The 10,082-nt window shown below is 39.1% G+C and overlaps 1 long non-coding RNA gene across 1 annotated transcript in view; it reads left to right on the plus strand.

Moving 5' to 3' along the window:
- The first annotated feature begins 3,329 nt into the window (after window positions 1-3,329).
- Window positions 3,330-10,082, plus strand: part of LOC132691543 (uncharacterized) — a 44,647-nt gene continuing 37,894 nt past the window's right edge. Inside the window, exons 1-2 of the long non-coding RNA XR_009615855.2 lie at window positions 3,330-3,543; window positions 3,636-3,746. This is a non-coding gene — a long non-coding RNA (uncharacterized LOC132691543). The remainder of the gene's footprint in view (window positions 3,544-3,635; window positions 3,747-10,082) is intronic.

The raw sequence follows: 10,082 nt of genomic DNA on the forward strand, positions 1-10,082 counted from the left end.
GGACTTCTCCTTCACTTTCTACCCAATTCTTCCAATTAAAAACATAAAATCTTGTATCTTCTTTTTTCTTGATTTTATTTTTTTAACTTACATTCAAATTAGTTAGCATAAAGTGAAACAGTGATTTCAGGAGTAGATTCCTTAATGCCCCTTACCCATTTAGCCCATCCCGCCCCCGCACCCCTTCCAGTAACCCTCTGTTTGTTCTCCATATTTATGAGTCTCTTCTGTTTTGTCCCCCTCCCTGTTTTTATATTATTTTTGTTTCCTTTCCCTTATGTTCATCTGTTTTGTCTCTTAAAGCCCTCATATGAGTGAAGTCATATGATTTTTGTCTTTCTCTGACTGACTAATTTCGTTTAGTGTAATACCCTCCAGTTCCATCCACGTAGTTGCAAATGGCAAGATTTCATTCTTTTTGACTGCCGAGTCATACTCCATTGTATATATATACCACATCTTCTTTATCCGTTCATCCGTCGATGGACATTTGGGCTCTTTCCATACTTTGACTGTTGTCGATAGTGCTGCTATAAACATGGGGGTGCACGTGCCCCTTCAAAACAGCACACCTGTATCCCGTGGATAAATGCCTAGTAGTGCAATTGCTGGGTCGTAGGGTAGTTCTATTTTTAGTTTTTTGAGGAACCTCCATACTGTTTTCCAGAGTGGCTGCACCAGCTTGCATTCCCAAAATCTTGTATCTTTTACTTCTAGAATATCCCCAGCCCATTTTTTCTCTCATTCATACTTTTACTATCTTAATCAAGCTCCCATCCTCTCTAATGGGGATTGTTTCAACAGCTTCCTTCTGAAGTGTCTATTTGGTTCAAGTATTACTCTCCCTCAAATCCCTCTCATTTCAGACAGAGTGCTTTTAAAAACACAAATTTGGTTTCACTATATGCTTTAAATCCTTTAATGATATATTAGTTAGGGTTCAACCAGACAAGCAGAAACAACAGGAGATGTATATTAAAAGATTTGTTTCAAGGATTTGGTTTACCCTGGTCGAGGCTGGCTAGGCAAGTCTAAACGCCATAAGGGAGGCTCTCAGGAAGGGCAGGCTGGAATTCTCGGGCCTCTCTCCAAACCTGGTCTCTCTCCCTTCTCTCACCTAAACTCCAGGCTTTAGTAAGATTGAGATCCTTTCATGTCCAGAATGTGCCTATTCTCTACCTATAATGCTCTTTCTCCTTCTCTGCCTAGGTAACTCTCAGCTCATCTTTTCCTCTGGAAGCCTTTTCTCATCTTTAGTCTGAGTTAGGTCATGTTGTTAAAAGCTCCCTTAAAATCCTGTATTTCTTCTATCATAATCATGTTTTATAAGTAATACTCATTTACTGTTTTCCTTGCTCTACAGTAAGGTATGTCTTATCACTGTATTCCAAGCATTTAATATATTGCCTAACACATAGTAGGTGGTTCCAAAATATTTGTTGAATAACCAGAAGGATGAATAAATTCAGCTTTATTATTTTATTAGAAGTCTGTTTAAATTTGTTAATATAGGATATCCACGCTTAATGGGGAGCATAAAATGTATTCCAAAGCAAACATGTCTGACTTTAATTTTTTACTGTTGTGGGCCATCCAGCTACCTTCTATTAGGATGGATAATGGAATGGTAGCTTTTAAAGGTTCCTCTTTTTATGAACATATATCCTCTTATAGGAGACATGAGTTATTCATTCATTCATTTATTAAATATTTACTGAGCACTTTCTGGTCATTGTTAGAAGTTCTAGGGATACAGTGAAACACATGGCAGGCAGGGTACCTATTTTTAAAGCAAAGGATAAGGAAAATAATAATAAAAAAGGCATGATATAATAGTAACTAGGTCGCTGAGGTGGGACTGAAGTTAAGCGGTTAGAGAAAGGCTCATTTTATCCATCAAAAAAAGGAAGGTAATTTAAGAAAATACAGATTCCCCTCCCCCAACCTGCCCAAAATACACTTCTCATTAAAGAGAGTATGTGCATATTATATGTATTAAATGTTTCAATTTTCTAAGTAACCTTTCTTTTTATAGGTACAGAAACTGAGGCTCTGGGAATTAAGTAAATTTCCCAAGGCTACATACAGCTAAATGGCAGAGCAGGATTCGAATGTTGGTTCAGTTAATCTGAAGCCCACGCTTTTTCCACGATGTATTCCACTCAGAAGGAAAACCTCTGGAGAAAAGGGGCTTTTTGTGTCACTGTTAGGTTTAAGCACTATATTCTAGTATTTTTTTGAAGATTTTTAAAACTGTACTCTCTATCAGTAATAATAATACACAATACACAATATATTTCTTTTACAATACACAGTATTTTTATGATATTCTCGTTTTGCTCTCCTAATCCTGTGGCCACTGAGTAAGATACAGAGAACTTACAGACCACTTGAGAGTTGAGAAAACTGAAATATGACAAGTGTAGTGTTTTTGCCGTGAGTACATAACCGTGAACAGAATAGATCCTTCTCTTGAGTTTTGGTCTGGTATTTTTTCAGTCAAAAATACCGGTAAAAATTTCCTAGGGAAAACCTGTTTATTTTCTTTTCTAAGTACTGACTTCAGGAATTTAAGTCCAAATAAAACCTGAGAATTAATTTTAACTTCTCAGGAAAATGCCAAAGATTTGTTCATTAGTACCGGTAACATCATTGCTAAAGAAATGAAAAAGAAGAGAGAAAAGCGAGGAATAAGATATAGTGTGATGTGTTATGTTAAATAATTGATTCTATCCTTTTTTTCCTAATTTGGTGCAAGTGAAAAAAGGACATCCAACTGCAAAGCCTCTGAGACACTATACATATTCAAGTACTTCTGAAATACGAATATGTGATAACTCAATTCTTTGTAGCCTATGAAAAAGCCATTTTTGTTTGTTATTCTTGATGGTGTATATGTTTTGTTTTATAATTATCAAGGAAGTCATAATGAAAATAGAAAAAAAAAAAAACCTTTCTCATGTTATTCTTTCATAGCATTGCCCAAAGAAAATCTATTCCTCCTCTTTTCCAAAAGTCAGCTGGGTCTTATCAGCTTTGCAGAATGATGAATGAATGCCTTGTTCATTATTATTGCTTAAGTCATTCTTATTTATGCCAGTAATTCAAGGATTATGTTTTGATTGTTCTTGGGAGATGAAAACACTTTCTTGCTGATGAATAAACACTGCCACTTTTTAAATATTTGTATGCAAAATGTCTTTAAAGCCATTATGAAATGCTTTGCAAGAGCATTAGGAAGCTGTTTTTCTAAAGGCACTTTTTTTCTCTACCTTTTCTTTCATGCTAAGCAGTCCAATTGAAAGGCCTTTCAGAGTTAACTTGTTTAAGCAATACCAGTGTTTTAGCGTAATGAATAACTTTTTACAGAAGACAATCACACACAATTCAACATGCCGGTATTTCTATTTCTGTGCACCGCCAATGCAGGGATTCTGTGGTAGAATCTCTTTCTTTGAGAAAGCTGAAGCGATCAACACCCTGATTAACCTCTGATATTCACGTGGTGCTCTTGATCTTGAGGACTGCAGCAATAACAAAGCGGTAATGGCAGCCATATGCTTAGGGTATTGTGGGTACGGGTGACCCAGATGTGAACTTGGGGGGTGACTGATGCTAAATGCTATTCGTTTCAGGTTTGGTGTGGAGATTACTGGTGAAGAGTTTGAGTTGTTACTTGACAGAATCCCCCTTGATGAAGATGGAAATGTCAGATACCTCCAGTTCACGGCCACGTTTGATTCTCGGTACTCCTTTTCCACATTTTGTCACTCCACACTGGTTTTCTGTTCTTGTTGTTTTTAATACAGAGAATGAACCACTAGAAGAATTAGGATTATTTGAAATTTCTCTTTATTGATTTGTATCTCATTTATTAACATTTTATAAGTGAGATTTTCAAAATAGCCATGTTGACCCAAAATGTGGCATGCTTTAATGCTGATCCATGGCAATTCATTTTGAAATATTTACTATCTCAACATCTGGAAAATGGCCATGAGAGGGGACAGCGTGATGACAAAGGAGATAGTGTAAAATTGTGTTGCAGAGTTGGGAAGAAAACTGCTGTACAATGGCAGAAATCAGGCCCTGGAGATGAATTGTCCCAACTTGCTCTAAACATGCTCTTACCACGCTGACCTTTTACACCCTCACTCACCTCCCAGGTACTGTCCATTCACAAGACTTCTTACCACTTTCTTCCAGGGGGGTCCAGCCTGGACAGTAGAGCGAGTACCCTGCTATTGCCAATGGTTGTGTTAAGGGCAGAGCAAGACTGCTGTGCAGAGTATTCCCAATCTGTATTTCTCTATCATAGAACCTCTTTTCATGGAGTTTAAAGAGTAATTCAAGGCTTAACTATTTAAAATTCTGATCACTATCGACTATTTTATTCTTCAGATATCTTAAGGAATATTGCAGTCCTGGGCATCTGATTGTTTGGGGCTGAGACCACTGAAAGTGAGCTCCTTCTTCCTAAAGATATTTCTTTTCTCCAGAGCAATTTCAGAAAATAACAGCCATCATCCCATATACCTCCTGCACTGTCCTCCAAGTCTCAGGACTACACTCTTGAACCAAGAAACCTACCCATAATTTCCTGTTAGCTCTTGATAGCAGAGTAGACTGTTACCAACCTGACCTGATTTGAAGGGCTTGACATAAGACACGCGCTTCCAAGTTATTTTCCATCACATCTACCATGGAGCCTGACCTTCTCATCTAAAGGGATCCAGTTCTTTGAGTGAGAAAGTACTGATTTGCAGAAGCTGTTAAGATACTGATTATCTCTGAGAGGGATAATACTCTGTCAGTCATTAATGCTTCAGTCAGTGTTTCCCAAAGTATATACCAAAGAGGAACACTAGTTTCACAGGATCAAAACTCTCACCCTTTTAAAAAGGTTCCCGTGGGACATCTGGTTGACTCAGATGGTAGAGCATGCAACTCTTGATCACGAGGACGTGAATTCAAGCCCCACATTAGGCATGGAACCTACTTGAAGGAATAAATAAATAAATAGGGTCCCATGGAATCTACATAAATACATGAAGGAAGGAAGGAATAAATAAAAAGGTTCCCATGGCCAAATAAGTTTGGAAAACTTATTAAATAAAATTTCTGATTAAATATAGTAAATGAATTCCTTTCCCCCAAAGATTTCCCATAGTCTTTAATATTGCTAGTGTGTGTCATGAATCTCGAAGAAAGAAAAGCAGATCCTAAGACAAGTGGTTTATTTCAAAGACAGTCCTATGAAATTCTAGTAAGGTATTAGGGAGATCAGACAGAAGGGGGAAAAGCCAATATAAATAGGATGCATTAACGAGCAAGCCATTGCTATGGGTGTCTGGGGTGCTCTCCTGCCAAGGACCTCTGGGAGACTGTGTAGAATCCATCTCAGGGCTGTGCCAGTCGAGGACAAGGAAGCTGGAGTAGATACACCTGTCAGCTCTCACCTGCCATTGGCTGCGGCTCCTCTTGGCAGCGTAAGTCCTGTGACTGTGTCCAGAGGCTGGCAGAGTGAGCTCCCGGTCAGAATGTTCTCAGGCCGAGGCGTAGGTGCTTGTGGGAGGAAGCCCTTAGTGTAAAAGGGAACCAGGAGCGCTGAGGAGACACTGGTCGGCCTTATCTACAGGTGGGCGTCTGCTGCAGTGGGATTTAGTCTGTAGCGTTTCTCAAAGTTATTTGACGTTTTCCCATGGAGCGTCTTAGAGGCTAGGGTTCCACAGAACAGGATTTGGGAGTGCTACCTTAGGTAAGTTAATCTGCTAAGTAGTCTTTACCTTATAAAGTCAGAATCAGATGCTTGAGAGAATGAGGTGCACGAAGGGAGAGTTTTTAAAAACAGGGGAGCCTAGAGAGAAAAAGACATAAGCAGGGTGCTCCAAGGGGAGTTCCCGAACACCCAGGAGGCAGCAGGGTAAGGGCACGCAGGCTGAAGCGTCAGTGCCCCGGGAACGGCGTGAGGTGGCCAGTGAGCCAGGTGTAGGAGTGCTGCGGGTGGACTTGACGTGGCCCTGGCCTCCTCCCTTCAGTTTTAGGGGATACGTGTTCATGACAGGAGACCGCTCTTTTAATTCTTTATATTCTTGATTCAAGGTACCAAAGAACAGACTATAATTTCATTGCTAGTATTAACAAACGCCTCTGCTTATCTGATACGCTTTATCGCTTTGTCATCCCCATTTTGCTTGGGAGAAAGCAGATGTATAGAAAGTTTAAGTGATTTGCCCAGATGACTTAAGCCGCTGAGGGAGCACTACCGGTAGAACCCCGGTGCATCTGATATGAAAGTCCACGGCCTTTCCGGGACTCCACATCGCAGCTCTGAGTTATGCAACGCCAGGAGTAGTTCCATTTAACGAGGAGTTAAAATAGGTCCGCACCGGCCGAGACCTTTACATGCATTATCTCATTTAACGGAAAGACTGTTTTTCTAAATTCCACTTAAATTCACTTCCATTTGATAACTCCGTGACCTTGGTCGAGTGTTTAGCATTCCTTTGCTCTGGTTGTCTCATCTGTAAAGTGGAAATGTCTCCAAGATTCTCTCTAGGTCTAAAGTTCTACTTGAAGCAGTGTATATTCTTGTAAATATTAATAGAAATTTGAAGGGGATATCTAATATACTTACATAGTGAATGCTATAGGAGAAACATGTTTTCACTGAAATAAAAGTATTTTAGGATCATCAGATTAAAATCAGTCTAGTAAACACTGAATATTTTCTGTGTTTCCAGTCAGCCAGGCATTTCTGACTCAGGAAAACAGGTATTTCTTTTAGAGAAATTATTTCTTTGTTAAATTTGTCACAAAATCTGCATATGTGATTGAGAACTTCATTTTTTAAGTGTATATTTGGGAAGAAAAGGAACATAGCTGTTAATTTAGGAGGATGAAGACTGTAGAAATGAGCACATAGAACAGTTAACAGTGCTAGTATTAAAAATAAAATTATTCACTTGAGTTTTTTTTAAGTTTTCTTTATTTTTGAGAGAGAGAGAGAGAGAGAGAGAGAGAGAGAGAGAGAGAATATCCCAACAAGCAGGCTCTGCTCTGTCAGCGCAGAGCCCAGTGTGGGGCTCAAACCCACAAACCATGAGCTGAAATCTGAGCTGAAACCAGGAGTTGGACACTTAACCGACTTAGCCGCCCAGGGGCCCCCAGATTATTTTTATTTTCCTCCTTTGTGTGCTCCACTGTTAGTGCCTAGTTTTTAAGGATATGCAGGAAAACTTCTTAAAGAAACCAATTAAATTTAGTAGATTTTGATCACAATAGCGTGTTAGGGGAAAAAAATGTGGCCTAAAAGGGACCAAGTCCTTTAAAAAAAAAATGGTAGAGACTTCCATTTATAAAATAAATAAGTCATAGAGATGAAAAGTACAGCAGAGAGAATATAGTCAGTAACATTGTAATAATGTTGTATGGTGACAGATGTTGACTACACTATCATCGTGAGCACTGAGTAAGGAATAGAATTATTGAGTCTCTATGTTGTACACCTGAAACAAATGAAACATTATATGTCAACTATACTTCAACTTAAAAAAATGGTAACTTTTATGACCTGCTCACACCAGTGTAATTCCCAAGGAACCAATGGCATTGTTTCTCTGGGTTTGTGACTTAGCTCAATCATTTTACAGGCAGCTGTCTCACTAAGATACCCTTGCTAAGGGCAGGATTCTCCTTCCAAAGTATATGTACGGAGTTAAGGACCAGCCTAAGAGCCCTTGGGAAGATGGGATTGTCCAGACTTTATAAAAGCTCCACTAACTCTGGGAGACTTTGCAGTTGCCTAGTTGTCAGTCATCCAAACCTTGGCTGTTTGTAGGACGGAGTGCTTCCTTCTGGGTGAGGAACTCTGTATTAGTTTCCTGGGGCTGCCGTAACAAAGTACCACAAACGGGATGGCTTAAAACAACCAAAATTTGTTCTCTCATAGTTCTGAATGCTAGAAGGTCAAAATCATAGTGTCAGCAGGGCCATGTTCTCTCTGAGACTCTGGGTAGAATCCCACCTTTCTTCTTCCTAGCTTCTGATGGTGACTGGCCATCCTTGACATTCCTTGTCTTACAGCCGAATCACCTCAATTCTCTGGCTTTCTTGTCACATGATGTTCTTCTCCCTGTATGTCTCTGTTTCCAAGGCCTTTCTTCTTCTTATAAGGGCACAAGTCATAATGTGTTAAGGACCAAAATATAAAAAAACCAATGTGACTTCATTTTAACTGATTAAATCTCCAACTACCCTATTTCCAAATAAGGTTCAGTTCTAAAGTACTGGGGTATTTAGGACTTCAGTATATCTTACGGGCGGAGACAGTTCAACACATAACAAACCCTGTAATAGATCTAATGTGTTTGGTTTCTTATAAATTTCACTGGGTGGAGGATACAAATAAGAATTTGTTGGGGCGCCTGGGTGGCTCAGTTGGTTAAGCGGCCGACTTCGGCTCAGGTCATGATCTCGCGGTCCGTGGGTTCGAGCCCCGCGTTGGGCTCTGTGCTGACAGCTCAGAACCTGGAGCCTGTTTCAGATTCTGTGTCTCCCTCTCTCTGACCCTCCCCCGTTCATGCTCTGTCTCTCTCTGTCTCAAAAATAAATAAACGTTAAAAAAAAATTAAAAAAAAAAAAAAAAGAATTTGTTCCTATGTGTTCTATGACAAAAGCAATAACAATAGCTAGCATTTAACACCTAGTACTTGTCAGGCACTAAATATTAACTCATTTCATTCTTGAAATAACCCCATTAAAGATTTTACATGTAAGAAACCTCTGGCACAGAAAGTGAGTTGCCCTGTGTCACTCAGTTAGCAGTGGTGGATCCAGGATGGAAACCCAGACTGGCTGATTCCAGAACCCACATATCTAATACTACCCCGCCTCGGGACAGAAAGTAAGAGCAGTTATAGTTGCACTAACCAGTAGTGTTGCCTGTAGTTACTGAGCACATGTAATAAAAGAATCAGAGATTCCAAGGAAATCATGTTTTCTGGTTACTTATTCTTACTTTTAGGCCAGAATTGGAATGTTATGTAAGTGTGCAATACCAGATTTCTAAGATTTAGTATTAAAAAATTTTTTAAGTATCTCAGTAATGATTTTTATATAAAGATTATATGTTGAAATGACAATATTTTGGATATATTAGGTTACATAAAATATTAAAAATAATTTTACCTTTGTGTTAAGTCTTTTAGAAGGTATTATTAGAAAATTTTAAATTACTTATGTGGTTTGTACATACTTTATAATTTATTTTTGTGGTATTCCTATTGGACAGTGCTGAATTCCACAGCAAATCTTTCTGTTTTTTGTTTTGTGTTGTTTTGTTTTTGTTTTTTAGTTTTGTTTTTTTTTTTTGAGAGAGAGAAAGCATAAGCGAGTATGGGCAGGGGAGGGTCAGAGAGAGAGAAAGAGAGAATCTTAGCAGGCTCTATGCCCAGCATGAAGGCTGGCACAGGGCTTGAACTCACCAACCGTGAGATCATGACCTGAGCTGAAATCAAGATTTGGACGTTTAACTGACTGAGCCACCCAGGTGCCCTCAGACAGTAAATCTTTCTAATTAGAGTAGACAGCATAATGGAAAGAAGGAATTATCTCAGTCATTGGCTGACCATAGGTAAGTCAGTTCTTAAAGTCTCTGTGCCTTAGTTTCTCTATCTGTAAATGTGATAGAAAACTTAAACTTGCCTCACAAATTTAATTTTATTAACAAACTGAGCAAAAGCAGTTATGGATCATTTTACCAGGCATTTGCAGAAGACTTGATAATTACACAGTAAAGCAGGAATAATATAAATAAATAACTAATCTAGATTAAATATGAGTCTGAAGTATATTTTGTTAATGCTTATTTTTATTTACTTTTGAGAGAGAGAGAGAGAGCACAAGCGGGGAGGGGCAGAGGAGAGAGATAGACATAAATCCCAAATAGGCTCCGTGCTGTCAGCACAGAGCCCAGTGCGGGGCTCAAACCCATGAAGCGTGAGATCATGACCTGAGCTGAAATCAAGAGGCAGATGCTTAACCAACTGAGCCACCCAGGTGCTCCTGAAGGATTTACTTAT

This window comes from Panthera onca, chromosome B1 (genome assembly GCF_046562875.1).
Source record: "Panthera onca isolate mPanOnc1 chromosome B1, mPanOnc1 haplotype 2, whole genome shotgun sequence".
Taxonomy (NCBI): Eukaryota; Metazoa; Chordata; class Mammalia; order Carnivora; family Felidae; genus Panthera; species Panthera onca.